The sequence below is a fragment of the Mustelus asterias genome, chromosome 1, assembly GCF_964213995.1.
Source record: "Mustelus asterias chromosome 1, sMusAst1.hap1.1, whole genome shotgun sequence".
Lineage (NCBI taxonomy): Eukaryota > Metazoa > Chordata > Chondrichthyes > Carcharhiniformes > Triakidae > Mustelus > Mustelus asterias.
The window spans coordinates 73,525,089-73,542,200 of record NC_135801.1 but is presented as its reverse complement, the minus strand read 5'-3'; the positions used below and the strand labels follow the sequence as shown (position 1 = coordinate 73,542,200).

Below are 17,112 nucleotides of genomic sequence, written 5' to 3'. Positions count from 1 at the left end.
TAGAAAGTTAAAAATCTGAAAGAGCAACAACATTCACCTCAAATCCATCCACTTCTGGTTTTAACAGAAACAAGATCAGGAGCTGGTGGCCAATATGCTCACACAAGGCAGGACAGACACCGAAACCTTTTCAGGAGGGTGTTTTTCCCCCCTTTAAAAGTGACTCTATTTTAAAATTATTTTGACCATGTTTCTCAAGCCCTGGGAAATACAGGGCCCGGGAGAGGTGGATGCACCTGGTACATCACACTGGGGCCCAGAGACAAGGTTTGGTGTTGAGTTTGCTCAGCAGAAGTAGCCAGAGGCAAAGCATTAGAAAGAAGTCGGAACTGATAATTCCATTGTTTTTAAAGCCAGTCTTTCAGGTTAGATTCATTGAATTACTTTGCTGCTAATTCCAATCTTTGTGGTTCTCATAGAATCCCTACAGTGTAGAAGAGGCCATTTGTCCCATTGAATCAGCACCGACTGAAAGTATCTTAGCCAAGCATTCTCCCCCACCCTAACCCCGTAATCCCACACATTTCCCATGGCCAATCCAAATAATCTGGACTGTGGGAGGAAATTGGAGCACCCGGAGGAAACCCACACAGACATGGGGAGAACGCGCAGACTCCACACAGACAGTGACCCAAGCCAGGAATCGAACCCGGGTCCCTGGTGTTATGAGGCAGCAGTGCTAACCACTGTGCCACCCTGATTTATTTTAAGCTGGTCAACCATGAAGCAGCGGGTGTGGGGAAGGCAGAGCTACTCCTCCAATGAAAGGTCCTGCTTCTCCCAGTTGTGCACCAGCCTCCAATGTTCTCCTAGTAACCTTCAGTGATTACAAATTTTATTTTTTTATTCAATTACTTCGGGAGTTATGCATCCAACTCGTGGCAAAAGGAAGAAAGAAGGGTGATCAGGGAAGAGGATGTGCTTTTAGAGATAGTAAGGCCAGTGGAGAGGAGGTGGGCATAGATAGATAGAGGGGGTGGGTTGGAATGAAGTCTCTATCTTTAATCACATCAGTCATGGTGAGTTGGAGGTGGACGAAGGTTAATATGAAACTATGTGCAGGGATGAGAGACAAAGCAGTAAAGATTTCTTGTCTCTCAGATTCTCTAGTTGTCCTTTGAGGGGAGGGTGGTTAAAACAGCTGGAATCAAAACTAGACTGTTCAGGAGTTCAATGCAAACAGGGAATCAGATAAATAATTGAGTTTTTGAACTTAAAAATACATGAAAATAAAACCAATATTCTTGAGGGATCAGCATCAGGGGTGATCCATAAACTGGCGTTTCTGTTGGCATAAGTAATTGTTTTGTACACCGATTATAAATCATTTGGGTTTTCAGCAGCATCAAGTTTACTGACCTAAAAGGTTAAGAGATTTTACTTTGTTCTTTTTAGCTAAAAGTTTTGTAATGAAACAGAGTCACTGTCCATCTGCACATGAGAGATAGCTAAATTTAACAACCGTGTGTTATTTATAATGGCTTCTATTTTTTTTTTAAAAGTTGTACATTTTAATCTGGCTATTTTTGCAACTCTGAACTTTTAAAAAAGTTTTTGCTCTACAATATGAGAATATTAATTTATTAGGGAAAGTTAAAATGATGCACTCTGCCACAGCAAAAAGAATGTTTCTGCACTAATGGTATTCATTAGAAAGCACCAATGCTTTTAATCAATCTGGCTTTTCTGATGAGCCATTTATAACAGTATGGAACAAGGGATACACTTGTTTCAGAGAACTTTGAGTCTACAAAAAAATCCACACATATCGACTTTAAAACAGAAAGTGCTGAAAAACTCAACACGTCTGGCAGCATCTGTGGAGAGAGCAACAGAATTAATGGGTGCGATTTTTTGCCCCTCATGTTCTTTGTCAATGAAGGCAGCTCACCATTGGATGCCAGTGGGAACTTTCATTCTTGCTGATTTCTATGCCGCCAGGGAACCCCCCCTTGCGAGGTCGCCTTCGGCAGGAGCGGAAGATCCCGCCAATGGGAAGGGCCAGAAAATTCCGCCCAATGTTTTGAATCCAATATGGCTCTTCTTCTGGGATCACCTATGGGATGCACACAAACTAGCACTGCATTATATAGTTCTTATTGCTGCATATATATCAGACAATATTTGCAACCAGAGGCCGACAATTAGAGTTAATCGTTTTGCTAGAACCTGGGACTACTTGCAGAATTGTGAACAGGGAAAAAAATAACAAGTGCAATTGAGGGGGGGGGGGGGGGGGAGAGGGAGGGGGGGGTAGGGAGGGAAGAGCACAAGGTGTCCATCGGGACCAATGATAGTTCTCCTAGAGAAATCCAGCAGGTAAAAGGAAGCAAGGAGAGCTTCAGCTGCAAGGCTCAACAAACTAACCCCGTCAATCGCTCCCGTATAATCTGGCTGTTGCCCCACTTTGGCCACTGCAATCTGAACCTGCCCAACACCCCATTTCCTGACCCCCCACCCACGACTGGACACCTCAGCTCCCAGCTAACAGTAATTGGAACAGTTCCCCTCAGGATCAGGTCTGCCCCTCCACTGACTATTAAATACCCCCACAATCTCACCTCCCATTCCCCCTCCCACTCCCCATTCGAACCCCGAGAGCAATCTCCCCCAGTCTACTGCTCTGCTCTGTCTTTGTGCTGCAAGATTTCCTGCCCAACAGCCAGCCAGCCCATCAATCAGACTGGTTGGCAGGCAGGAAACCCACAGTAGAAATTTTAAAGATGTCCTGCAGCAGGTTTCCTGTCCCTAGTTCCTCTTCCCCGCATTGAATGTGCCTCTGAGACAAAACTGAGATCATTCTGTGACTTACTATGTTTCTCTTAGAGAATACAATGTATTTGTGTACATTGTCTGTTCAGCTACCTCCTCCTTTTCCATCCCCAAAAGCCAACCCTCCCTCCTAGCTCCCCCTGCTGTCACCCTTTACTCATGTCCTTCTCTCAAGCTCATTTTGAGCTAGACTAGTCCCTGAGAATCACCTCCTTCTCCCTCAAGTCTAGTCCCACTAAACATTAATCATCTACTGGCTCCTGTCTAAGCAGGTATAAGTAGAAGTCCCTCCAAAGGAACTATTTGTTTCAAAATTGCCATCCTTAGCTCTTCCTCAGAAAACCCTTCAAATTTATGGTGTCTTATTCTATGTTAAAATTGTGAAGCAAATGTAAGTTATTGTTGATATCGTTGTTGACTATAGCTATTAACTGTATTCATTGGCACAACATATTGGAGAATGTGTGAATTGTACCATAAGCCTGATAATCAAATGCTCCCGATTTAACTTTTCTTGCTCATCTGATTAAGCACTTGTCACAATTTACAACTGAACGATTTACAACCAAAAGCATGGACAGAAAATTCTATCTGATAGCTATTACTACCATGGGGATGACTATGTGACCAATGAGTGCTTCCTGCAATATGGAAGTGTAACAAAGGACAAAGATAGTTAGCAGACAAATAGGTCAGGAAATGCTTTCAGTGCACAGGAAGTAAAGCAAACACACTGCATCTAGACTTTCCAAGCTAGTATTAAATAGCTCCCGTCAAAAAAAAATTGAAGATGAGGTTTTGCAGTTGAATGAGGATTTTCATACGAATGTGCTTGCATGTTAAATTGCTCAACACTGTTTTATCCTTCAAGAAGGTTCCAGGTTTCATTATTCTTATTTGCTGTTTTAGATGAACTAATTGGTACGTCGGTGGAGAGAAGACCTGAAACCTTCACTGATCTGTCACTGGAGGCAAAATCAGATTGCGCTTCAGCGCCGAAACAACTCATATTTGTAACCACAGTAAGCAGTAGGTATTGAATAAGCTTGAGAGGCTGTACTGCATCTGGATACATCGAACAGCCAGGTGGCTGCAGCTTATAAGCTGTTCTGCACAGGCCCTGCCATTATTCTGAAGGGAGAAGTATATATTTGGTAAGAAAGTTGAGACTGAAGCCAAAGCTGCTGGAAGACTTCAGATATGAAAATAAACTCTCACACGTCTACGGTTATCTGCCCACCATGGTCAGATTGCAGAGGCGGGCAGCAGCACACTGGTTAGCACTGCTGCCTCACTGCACCAGGGACCAGGGTTCAATTCCATCCCCAGATCCCTGATTGCGTGCAGTTTGCACGTTCTCCCCGTGTCTGTGTAGGTTTCCTCCGGGTGCTCCATTTTCCTCCCACACTCCAAAGGGTGTGCGGGTTAGGTTGATTGGACATGGTAAATTGCCTCTTAGTGTCAGGGGGATTAGCAGGGTAAATACCTGGGGATGGGCCCTTGGTGAGATTGCCGTCAATGCAGGCTTGATGGGCAGAATGGCCTCCTTCTGCACTGCAGGGATTCTATGAACCGATGCCACACTAATTGATGGGAGCACCATTTGATGAGGTATGGTATGTATCCAAGTTGAGGTCAAAGGGATGGAGGCACTTTATTCATACATTTAATGGCGAGTTATGGAATTCCTGCTGCTCACCCAGTAAAGGGATGTTGATTGTCAAGTGACTAAGACCTTCATGTGGAGCAAAGCAGAATGATGGTATTGGAAGTTCAGAACTAGATCAGTTTTCTCTGGCAGACTTAGTAATTCAAGACCAGATAGATGATCAGTAACCTACGGCACGATGTTTTACTAGCCAGTGTGGAGCAACAATTGAATCAGAGAATGGAAACCTATCAGTGGTGGACTGCATTCTTCCCATTTAGTGCCAGATTCCCTGAAAAATAATGCAGTAACAGATAGGGTTGTACCCGTTGAACAAACGGCAGGGATATTAATAATGCTTTGTGTTGGTAGTGTGCAGATTTAACTAGTTAAATTTCAATGGGAGCCTGGTGTACACTTCTGGGTTCCAATGCTCAGCACTTATCAATCTACCTCTAAGATCTTCAGAATGAGGCAAGTGGGTGTGTCACTATAGGAAAAGTGCGCACACTTCACATCAAATAAACAAAACCTTTTCTACTGATAGATACCTGGCTAAAATTAAACAAAATCTTTTGGGTGAGGAAGGACATCAACCAAACAGGGCTCCTCCTGATGTCTGGTTACACCTTCTGGAAAGTTTGCCTTTGCTGCAGTATACGAAATAGGAGCAGGTGTAGACCAAATAGAATCATACAGACCGTGTAGACTCCCTACAATTCAGAAGCAGACTATTTGGCCCACTGAGTCTGCACGAACTCTCCAAACATGCATTCCACCCCGATTCTAACCCTGTAACCCAATGTATTTACTCCGCTAATCCCTCTAACTCACTCATTCACCTAACCTGCACATCTTTAAACTGTGGGAGGAAACGGAGCACTCGGAGGAAACCCACGCAGACAAGGGAAAAATGTGCAAACTCCACACAGTCACACAAGGCCGGAATTGAACTGGGGTCCCTGGTGCTGTGAGGCAGCAGTGCTAACCATTGGGTACCGTGCCACCCCAATACAACCCCTCAAGTCTGCTCAGCCATTCAATATGACCATGGCTGCTCATTTCCCTCAACTTCACTTACCTACCAACTTCCATATCCTATGATAGCTTGAGAAACAAAGAATCTGTCAATCTCAGCTTTAAGTATAATCAATGATGGAACATCCACAACCCTCCAAATTCCAAAGATCTAACTTCACTGAGGTGATTAGACTTGGATATGGGGTTCCACGTGATCAGAATTGTCTTGTTATGAATGTGAGACTTCATAAAATGGTTATGTTTTAGATTTGCTCTTTTAATCCAATGCGAGGCAGAATGTCCTGGAATGGGAGGGATAGTGTGAAATTATGCTACAATCTGCCCAGAAGCAGGTCCATGTGATTCACTTGCTATGGGGATAGAGGTCCAGGTTGAAACTCAAGTGCTAGTCTTCACACCTTGACACAAAAGACGGGCAACTGAACTTGTTGAAAACAGACTCGCAATCTCAGTCAGATAGAGACACCTTTTTTTATTTGTGTCACAAGTAGACTTACATTAACACTGTAATCAAGTTACAGTGAAAATCCCCTAGTCGCCACACTCCAGCATCTGTTTGGGTACACTGAAGGAGAATTTAGCATGGCCAATGCACCTAACCTGCACGCCTTTCAGACTGTGGGAGGAAACCGGAGCACCCGGAGGAAACCCACGCAGACACGGGGAGAATGCACAGACACCGCACAGTGATCCAAGCCAGGAATCAAACCCGGGTCCCTGGCGCTGTGAGGCAGCAGTGCTAACCACTGTGCTACCCCAGAAAAAAACCTAAAGAGTGAAAACAGCTGCAGCTCTGTCAAGCTGATAGAAAAGCTGTTTTTGTGTTAAACACTCTGCAGAATGCTGGTGAGAACAGATCTCCTGTTTGCTGAGCTGGGACCTGCAGAGATCTAAAGAACTGCCAGGAGGTGCAGTTCTGCTGGAATTAGAACATAGAACATAGAACATAGAACATTACAGCGCAGAACAGGCCCTTCGGCCCACGATGTTGCACCGACCAGTTAAAAAAAAAAAAAAACTGTGACCCTCCAACCTAAACCAATTTCTTTTCGTCCATGAACCTATCTACGGATCTCTTAAACGCCCCCAAACTAGGCGCATTTACTACTGATGCTGGCAGGGCATTCCAATCCCTCACCACCCTCTGGGTAAAGAACCTACCCCTGACATCGGTTCTATAACTACCCCCCCTCAATTTAAAGCCATGCCCCCTCGTGCTGGATTTCTCCATCAGAGGAAAAAGGCTATCACTATCCACCCTATCTAAACCTCTAATCATCTTATATGTTTCAATAAGATCCCCTCTTAGCCGCCGCCTTTCCAGCGAAAACAATCCCAAATCCCTCAGCCTCTCCTCATAGGATCTCCCCTCCATACCAGGCAACATCCTGGTAAACCTCCTCTGCACCCTCTCCAAAGCCTCCACATCCTTCCTGTAATGTGGGGACCAGAACTGCACACAGTACTCCAAGTGCGGCCGCACCAGAGTTGTGTACAGTTGCAACATAACGCTACGACTCCTAAATTCAATCCCCCTACCAATAAACGCCAAGACACCATATGCCTTCTTAACAACCTTATCTACTTGATTCCCAACTTTCAGGGATCTATGCACACATACACCTAGATCCCTCTGCTCCTCCACACTATTCAAAGTCCTCCCGTTAGCCCTATACTCAACACATCTGTTATTCCTACCAAAGTGAATTACCTCACACTTCTCCGCATTAAACTCCATCCGCCACCTCTCGGCCCAACTTTGCAACCTGTCTAAGTCTTCCTGCAAACTACGACACCCTTCCTCACTGTCTACCACACCACCGACTTTGGTGTCATCAGCAAATTTGCTAATCCACCCAACTATACCCTCATCCAGATCATTAATAAATATTACAAACAGCAGTGGCCCCAAAACAGATCAAAAATTGATTATACTCAGGAGATGGGTTGAAAGGACTTTTAAAAGGACACTGGAGGACCCTTCCTGGTGGGGCAGGTGGTAGAGAGCCAACTGAATCACTGGGAGGAATTTGGGACTTTATCAGAAGGCTAAATATCTGTTGAGAATGTGGTGTAATGTTTCATCATGGTGTGAGGTTTTCGGTTATGTTAATTGGTTAATGAGGGGGATGGTTTTTTTTTTGTAGTTTATTATCTGTATTAGCTGCCTGCAGAGAGATATTCATTTTACTTTATTTATTACAGGAGAAGCTTTAAAACATTAAATCTTATGCAATGCTTTCCATCAAGTGCTTTTTCTTTTATTCTTTCGCTGGCAAGGCCAGAATTTATTTCCCATCCCAAGCAGCCCTTGAGAAGATGGTGGTGAGCTGCAGTCCATCTGGTGCAGTACTGCTGAAGTCCCAGGATTTTGATCCAGCAACAGTAAAGGAATAGCAATATAGCTCCAAGTAAGGATGTGTTGTGATTTCCAGGGGAATTTACAGCTAATAATGTTCCCTTGCAACTGCTGCCCTTATCCTTCTAGATGGGTTTGGAAGGTGCTGTTGAAGCAGCCTTAGTGAGTAGCTGCAGTGCATCTTTACATGTTGTTTCTATGTTGTCACTATGCATTGGTGATGGAGGGAGTGAATGCTTAGGTTGGTGGTTGGGCTGCTTTGCCCTGGATGGTGTCAAGCCCCTTGAGTGTTGTTGGAGCCACGATCATTCAGGCAAGTGGAGAGTATTCCATCACACTCCTGACTTGTGACTTACAGATGGTGGACAGGTTTTGGGAGTGGGGAGTAGTTACTCTCCATAGAATTCCCAGCCTTTGACCTGCTCAGTATTTATGCAGCTCATGTAGTTCAGTTTCTGGTCAACATTAACCCCCAGAATATTGAGAGTGGGGATTCAGTGATAGTAATGCCATTGAATATCAAGGGAAGATGGTTAAATTCTTTCTGTTGGAGCTGGTCATTCCTAGCACTTGTATGGCACTTATTAGCCCAAGCCTGGATGATTTCCAGGTGTTGCTGCATGCAGGCACAGACTGCTTCAGTATCTATGGAGTTGAGAATGGTACTGAACAATGTGCAATCGTCAGCAAATATCCCCACTTCTGACCTGCTGATGAAAAGTTCATTGATGAACAGCTGAAGGTGGTTGTTTATAGACTCCTTCAGTCTTGGGACTCAGATGGTTATTCTTTAACAGCCACAACCACCTTCCTTTGTGCTCAGTATGACTCCATTCAATGGGTGAGCTTTCCCATTGACTCCAGCTTTTCTTGGGCTTCCTGATGCCACACGTAGTCAAATGATGCATTGAATGATTGTATTAAAACAAGGCATTCAACTATTACCTAAGTAGAAGCATTGTGCAGGGGTATGGGGAAAAGGCTGGGGAGAGACACTAAGTCAAGATGCAGGTTTGGAGAGCCAGTGCAGACACGCTGGACCAAATGGCCTCCTTCTGTGCCATACCAATTCTGAGATTCTGTTGATGTCTAAGGCTGTCACTCTCACTTCACCTCGAGTTCTGCTCTTTTATACATGAATTGACCAAGGTTGTAATGAGGTCAGGAGCTGAGTAGGCCGAGTGGAGTCCAAACTGAACTTACTCGCACTTACTAGTGTCACTTGCTAGCACCATCAATGACACCTGCTTATTGGTCGATGATTGGCCAGATTGGAATTATTTTGCTTTTTATGGACAGGACATAGCTGGGCAATTTTCCACGTTATTGGGTAGATGCCTATGTTGTAGCTGTACTAGAATAGCTTATCTAGAGCCGTGGTTAGTTCTGGAGCACAAATCTTCAGAATTATTGCTGGAATATTGTTAGGGCCATAACCTTTACAGTATCCAGTGCCTTCAGTCATATCTTTGTATCATATGGAGTGAATTGAATTGGCTGAAGACTGACACCTGAGATGTTGGGGACCACAGCAGGGGGCTGTGACTGGAAACTCATGTTTCTTGTTAGAGGTTATCATTCCCCACAGCTAATGGAACATCATGCTGGTGTACGCACACCAGGGAGATATGAATGGGTGGTTGGCACTTAAGGATCTGGATCCCAGCAAGAATTCAGTGGCTTAAAAAAGAGAGTTGTTGAAAAAGAATAGTAGAAAAAAAAGCAACAATGATCTGCCTAATGTTTGCACAGTTATAGCATACAAAGTCGCAAAGATTTTACAACATATAAGCAGTAATTCTTACTTTGGTCAACAGTATAAAATGAGTGATATCAGTGTGATCACTTGTTACACAACTCTTCTAGTGTTGATTTCCATAACGAGAGGTTTTTAATAGATGGCTGAGCTTGTGTCACCCATTTTACAGGATTACAAACTCTGAAGTCAAAATTATCCCCAATCAGCCTTTTTCAATGATGCTTTCACCAATGCAATGAGCTCATAAACAGCCCCATTGTGAAAGCCTAATAAATAAACAACAGGAACATTTTTATAAATTGCAACAAGAGGCAAGCATTAACTGAACCTACCTTTCAGTGAGATTCTCTTCTTCTGGTAAATAAAAAGAGGATGCTGAGTTTCAATGCAGAAGAATATGTCTTCTTTCCAGAATTGCCTGTTACAACTGCCTAACCAAGGAAAATAAAGATGAAGATAAATTAATGCACGGTACTTAAGTCTAAAGCTTTGCATGAATTAGTTACCTGGTTACAGCATTGCAGGAAGTCTAGCAGTCCAGTGAAAATAAATGCACAATTTTACAAAGCAGTTAGCTGTACACTTTCAATCTTCAGTTTCCTTGGCATAGAAATCTTTCACAGATCAGTTAAGTACTTCAATCTTTCAGTACCTTCTGCAGTCTTTAGATATTTTATTGTTGCAGTAATTCATCTTGATAAAGAAAGCTCTGTGTTGAGGTGAGTGGTATTTTTACACAGCAGGTTCCTAGGCTCATTTACTTAATAGTCTAGGTGGTGTTAATAATGTGTTTTATATCGGAGGCCAGAGTGCGCCTGAACATTATTGGTAGGCCTTAATAATGCTAATTCATATTTATTTTAACAATTTAGTCAAACTGTTATTGTGGACATTTGTCTCATATGATTGAGGAGCTGTTGTTTTTTTTTCCAAAATTGGATCTCTAAAAGGAATTGCCAGTAGCCAATGTTTGCTTTTAGTTCAAGTCTTTATTAGTTTTGAAAAATATAATCAATGTAAGTGGATCATAATATATTTGTGATAACTGACAAGGAAGAGTTGTTTGGCTCAATAATATTATAAAGTAGAATGCTAACAGAGATAGAATGTGGAATCTTGTGGAGGTGACTGGGGTCTCAGCCACAGCTGAGGAGACTCATCACCTCTTTCCAGGAAGGCCAGGCACTTCACATCAATGGGCCTTTCACTTAGATCAAGGACCCCAGGTTGTAAAACCCACCCATGCAGAAAGAACAACCAACCAGACAACAGCACCTCTTCTGTATTTAGCAGCGCCAGTGGAGAGGCAGTGTCTACTGATGGTACTGCACCAACCCAAGGCCTCAGGTCAAGGATGGTTCTTGGCACAGGTGATTGATTGCTGGTGGGAAGGGGGTTTCGGAAAAGGGTCATGGGAAGAGGGTCATCAGCAAGGACAGAGTGGTGGATTTCATTGGGCCACCCCTTTGCCGAGGCCAGGTCCCTCGATCAGGCACTGAGGAAAATGCAACACAATATTCAACTTCAGTGGTAGTATTCAGGGTTGATTCCTAATTTCAGTCACACAGCCACGTGGAAGTATCAATTTGAAATCATATAGCTCGCCACAGGAAGATATAGTAGAGAGAGTCTCCCCGGAAACCTAATGGAATTGCGCTAAAACTGGCATTGGCAGAGGGTTATCAAAGGGGTAGTGGGGAGCTTCATCTTATTGGGAATGCATTGCAGAAATTTTGGTTCCCACAACACAATTTTCTGATTATTGGCTGTTAAACCGTACACAGTACTGACTGGATTTCCAAAACTCTCCAATACCAGGGAACTCCGGTTCAGGAGCATTGACATTGTAAATTTGGTCCTTATGTTTCGCCTACTACAAATTTTGCACAACAGATCAAAGCTTAACGTGATAACTTTCCATGTCTGTGCAGATTAGCACCACACCATGAGGAGAAGCACAAGGTGAGACATTTGATCTTGCTGTATATTTTTGGTTATCTAATGGGATACTTATGTCAAGAGCCATTTCATTCTGAAACAATGTTAGAAACTTTGAATAAATAGAAACAAGGTGAAAAAGTACGCTATACATCAACTGCCATGTCTGTGCAATGTGACAGCAATATAATAGCACATGTTCATCATGAAATGTGCTCAGTCAAAATGTTTTTGGTTGCTGCTGTTATTCTCCTACTGAATCAAGTTTAATTCAGTGATGGAGAAATTAAACTTTCCATCACTATCATTTCATTCCAACAAAGAAAGGCTTTATAAAGCTTTATGCAGTAGTCCCATGGAAAGAATGAAAACCACAAAATCTAGAGTTTATAAGGCAACGGTTGGCTCCCTGTTGCTTGTGCTCCCTACGCAGTGCACAGCATGCTGCATAATCTAGTCCTGAAGCACCTACAAGCGAAAGAAGTAGGTTGGTGAATGTTCAATGTCAGTATGGATTGAAGAGGTCAACCTCATTTGCTTGTTCCTGTAGATAGCCCTGTAACTTCAGGCACTGCATGTAGGGTTGCACAATCCTACACAGGTATTTTTATTATTCATATATTTACCTTGCATTCCATTGCTCCTGGTAGTTTCTCATCATGGATAAGGCTTTGTGTGAGAGCAGACTGCTGGGCATCAGTAATGTTGTTGAACCCCTCCGTCACGGAAAAGATAGATTGCACTAGCTAGAAGCCCAAGGCTATTAGAGCAACACTAATGATGTAACCTTCTCCTCTAGGGCCCATTAATTGTGTAAAATCAAGAGTTATTGGTTAGGTGATTGAACTCCAATCTGCAAGCTCTGCAGTATGTATACTTTTGCAAGCAAAATGCAAATAAAAGATAAATATGGAAGAAGATAGGGGAAGATAGACCAGGAATCAAGTATCCTCTACAAATGTTATCACAATCTCTATCAATTCTGTACTACTCTACCAGATCAACCAGTTATAGAAGAGCAGAAATTTCCCCCATTAAATATTGTGTGACTGAATCAATTGTTTTCAGTCACCGGTTCAAACTCTGATCCCTAACCACTCTATCCTTCTCCCGGCAACTGTCTGAGACTAAAACAGGTGGTTTGCAATATTGGTGTCATATTTGAACCTAAAGCTAACTTCCAACTACTTTGCTTATTTCCACCTGTCTAACATTGTTCAACTTCAGCATTATCTCAACTCATCTACCAATAAATCCCTCTTCTATGCCTTTGCTATCTCCAGTCTTAACTATTCCAACACTCTCCTGGCTCTTCTCCCACATTATAATTTTCATAAATTTAATTCATCCAGGATGGCATGACGAAGGGTCATCCAGACTCAAAATGTTGGCTCTATTCCCTCTCCACAGATACTGTCAGACCTGCTGAGATTTTCCAGCATTTTCTGTTTTTGTCTCATCCTTCTTTCTTGCATACTGGACCACTCCACATGCAACAACAGGAGTCCCACCAGCAGAGTTGTTAATGAACCATCATTTCAGAATGAAACTGAGCTCGTGTTTCCAAATTTGCCGGGGCAGTTCGAAGGCAAGTCATGATTCATGTGAGTCAACATGGCCATTTATGGTGGATGATGCCCTGTATGTGAGAAACTTTGGTAGTGGTAGAGTTGGGTCCCTGGAATCATTGGACCCCTGTCTTACCAAGTGGACGTAGAAGTTTAATGTTTAAAGTATTAGTGTCACAAGTAGGCTTACATTAATTCTACAATGAAGTTACTGTGAAAATCCACTAGTCGCCACACTCCTGCGCCTGTTTGGGTACACTGAGGGAGAATTTAGGAAGGATTGTCCAGAAAAAAAGATAATTTAAGAAAAAGAGAGATGCTCCAACATCCAGTTTTGCCATCAGGAAGTATATTGCCATCAGGAAATGTTGCCAACTGTTTTAGCACTGACGTCCCTGATCATCCTGTAGCAGGCACAACCGATATCTCAATGGAAACAAATAAAACTGAGCTGTCTGTGCCTCAAAGAGGCATCTATTGTTGGAGCTTCAGCTGACAGCAATCCTGAGGAAGCACCCCAGACAGAGGAGTTACACTGCTCCACAGGGATTTGGAAATCCCCAAAATACTTAATTTATAATTAGATAAATTCATGTACCAAATGTTTAATTATCTTGGACTATCTTTGTATAAAGAGACTTGAGGGATGTGGTGATTGCCCCTTTAAGGATCATTCTGCAGCATAAGCATCACATGACCCAGGCAACCAATTGGGGAGCAGGATGAGGGATCACCCTGGTAGGTGTGGGTTTCTGTACTCAAGTCATCTCGGGAGTTGATTGCAGCCATGAGGTTGCAAACTTCCTGTATAGTTTTAACCTGGGAATAAACGAGTTGCGTTTTACCTAAATTGGTGAAGGAGCATCTTTACATTTGATAAGTTGACCTTGCAGTGTAGCAAAAGGCCAACAGTCTATGCTACAGATATCCATAGCACCCAAAGAGCAGCAGTCCCGGTGCCTCTTTGCCAGATTGGCCTTAATATCTCCTGGAGTAAATTTCAAATCCACCCACAATTCTAAGTGTTTCCTAAACATATTGTGGGCCATTTTCAACTGCTGATCATCTGTTCCCCATCTCAAAATGGATGGCTGGCAGTTGAAAATGTGAGAACCTAACTTGTGCTTCTATCTTGGACTCGAAGCATGGCACTTGGTTCTTAGACATTCTGCAGATATACTCTGGTATCTGCTTAACACTGATTTTTTGATACAATAACAGAAATAATAAACAGGTTGCAGAGTAGGCACATAGCTCTTAGGCATGATTCTAACCTCTCTCTTAAGAGCCTAACACATGGCTGACTAGCGTCAGTGGTACATCTATGTCACACATTAGTATATCCCATCTGTTAACCCTTGATACTTCAGGTAACCCTTGATACTTCATACCTGACCAAGACCTCTCAGATGTCATTTTCTGGTGGTCTGTAAATAGTCTATGTTTCTATAGCTTTTGGGGGCTAAAGGGATCAAGGGATATGGGAGGGGGTGGTTGAGATCAGGATACTGAATTTGATGATCAACCATGATCAAAATGAATGGCAAAACAGGCTCGAACAGGCTTCTATTTTTTCAATGTTCTGAGTCAAACAACACATTCATTTGCCTTGGGTGGGTGACTGTATATATATATGAAAATCAGAACTGATTGGACGACCTTGTTTGTAACTTCCAAGTATAAATGGATGGGGCATGAAAGGTGGCTGCCCAAGAAAAGGCCAGCATTTGATGGGGACAGAATCTTTGATCAGCCAGGAGGAACAGGAGCTATTTATGCAAAGTATTATTTTTTAAATGGCTATTAATTGTTTTAAGCAATTTTATGTGATTAATGTATTGCACAGTCAGGTTTACTTATTGTGTAAGAAGTAAATCACAGGGATTTGCCTGACAATGTCAAAGGGTTGGATTACCAAAGGTGAATCAACATTGGCCTTGAATCTGTGGCACTAACCACAGAAGTCAGTGATGAAACTATCCTCATCAATAATTCTAATCCGAGCAGCATAGGAATAGGAGTAGGCCATTAAACCCCCCCACCTCCCCAAGCTTGTTCTGCTATTCAGTGAGATCATGGCTGATCATTGTCCTAGAACTCCACTTACTCACCTTGGTTCCAAATCTCTTAATACCTTTGGCTCACAAAAATGTACTGATCTCAGATTTAAAATTATTCATTCATCTGGCATCTCTTTCTCACACAGTGGGAGAGTGCTCCAGACCTCTTTGTGCACAGAAACATCTCTTAACCTTAATCAGAACTGGAAAGTTATGTACGCTTGTCCTAAACTAATAGAGGAAATTCCTCTCTGTCTACTCTATCAATTCCTACAATATTCAGAATAGAGCTGGATTATTAAGTTTACAACCGCATCATTGTAAGCACTGTGATTTATGATGCAACTGGCCAATTTATGTAATTCAAATATTGATATTTTCATTTCTCTATACTGCTACATATTAACAGAGGGGATAAGGCAGAGATTTACAGACAAGGGATTATGAACCTTTTCAGGCAGAAGTTTCAATTTTCCTTTGAGAAATGTGTTTCAAAATGGGCATTGCCATTGCTATCTGCACAAATTATTTTGTCACAGGGTTGAAGCTTGTCAAAATTTAATGATTCCCGTTTAAAGTTGCTAAGCCCTTATATAGTCCACAGGATCATTATACTTGAAATTTGTTTGCTTGCAAAGTCCAGCTGAATTATGCAAGGCTTTTTTTCCCTGGGTACCGGAATCATTGTGGTGGAATAAATACACTGTCACAATGCAACAATGCTGTTCAGTGAAATAATACTACTTGCAAGTAGATGCAAGGCTGAAAGCTTTTGCTGGAAATCATCTTTATTTTTAAGACTGAGATGGTCTACCTTTGGGAGGCCTGAGCATTCTGCAGACATTGTTGCATTAGTATGACTTCGAGCAACATTCCTTATCTGAGAACCTGACGTGGTTGTCAGGTGTATTTAACTAAACTTGGCAAAGTCCAGAATAATAATTTTTTAAAAGTCTTGTTATATTCCACCCCTCCTCCAACCTCCTGTAAACCTCGCCCCACCCTTGCCAAACGGGAGGAGGAAGAAGAATCAAACATCTGCACGGTGGTAACCCATAAAAAAGTTCATTAATAATTAAAAATTGAGATAACCAATATGCTTGTAGTTTTGTGTAAATACCAGGAGGCACCGTGAAAATGATGGATCATATTTGCACTGGCAATATGATACCTCTTTCATATTTCTATTATTAAGTCAATATTTCAGAAGCTTTTCAATATTTAGGTCTAATTACAATATCTGCATGTTAACTTAATTTAATATTAAAAACTATGATCATTCATCTTCAAAGATTCACTTTTCTAAGCTTTACAACTCCAGATATTTTCCTTATTTATATTCAAGCTACATAGTGCAATAGGTTATCCATAGAACAGTCCACTTAAAATTGAAATTACATCCTATTTGTACTTTTCTAGTAACCTATATAAAGTACTTTGTTGTTTGCAATTAGATTATTCTTTTTGGTGTCATTGCTTTTTTGCAATACAGCTCATAGGGAATGCAATTCCTCCTCTCAGCTCATTTTGCAGTCTAAACGTGGCTGAAAATGCATCTAAGAAGGGCCAAAGTTTTCTATTAGCAAGTCAATCTTCAATCCATGCCAGTATGTTACATCGTTCATGATGAGCTTTTATGTTACACAATAACATTTGATGCGGCACTTTATCAAATACCTTTTTGAAATCTAAGTACAGTACATCCACCGGTTCCCTTTATCCACAGCACGTGACTGTTTCAAGAAATTCCAATAAATTGATTAAATATAGCTTCCTTTTCACAAAACCATGTTGACTTCGCCTGATTGCCTTGAATTTTTCCCAAGTGCCCTGCTTTAACATCTTTTATAATGGCTTCTAACATTTTCCCCATGATAGATGTTAGACTAACTGGCCTGTAGTTTTCTGCCTCCTTCCCTTTTAAAATAAAGGAAATCAAGCAAATTACATCTGTTATCTAATGGAAC

At 42.0% G+C, this 17,112-nt stretch overlaps 1 protein-coding gene across 1 annotated transcript in view; it reads right to left on the bottom strand.

The window, feature by feature from the left end:
- ndst3 (N-deacetylase/N-sulfotransferase (heparan glucosaminyl) 3) overlaps positions 1-10,010 on the bottom strand; it is a 538,252-nt gene extending 528,242 nt beyond the window's left edge. Inside the window, exon 1 of the mRNA XM_078235192.1 lies at positions 9,912-10,010. The gene's annotated coding sequence lies outside the window, so the exon portion shown is untranslated. The remainder of the gene's footprint in view (positions 1-9,911) is intronic.
- Positions 10,011-17,112: the final 7,102 nt, after the last annotated feature.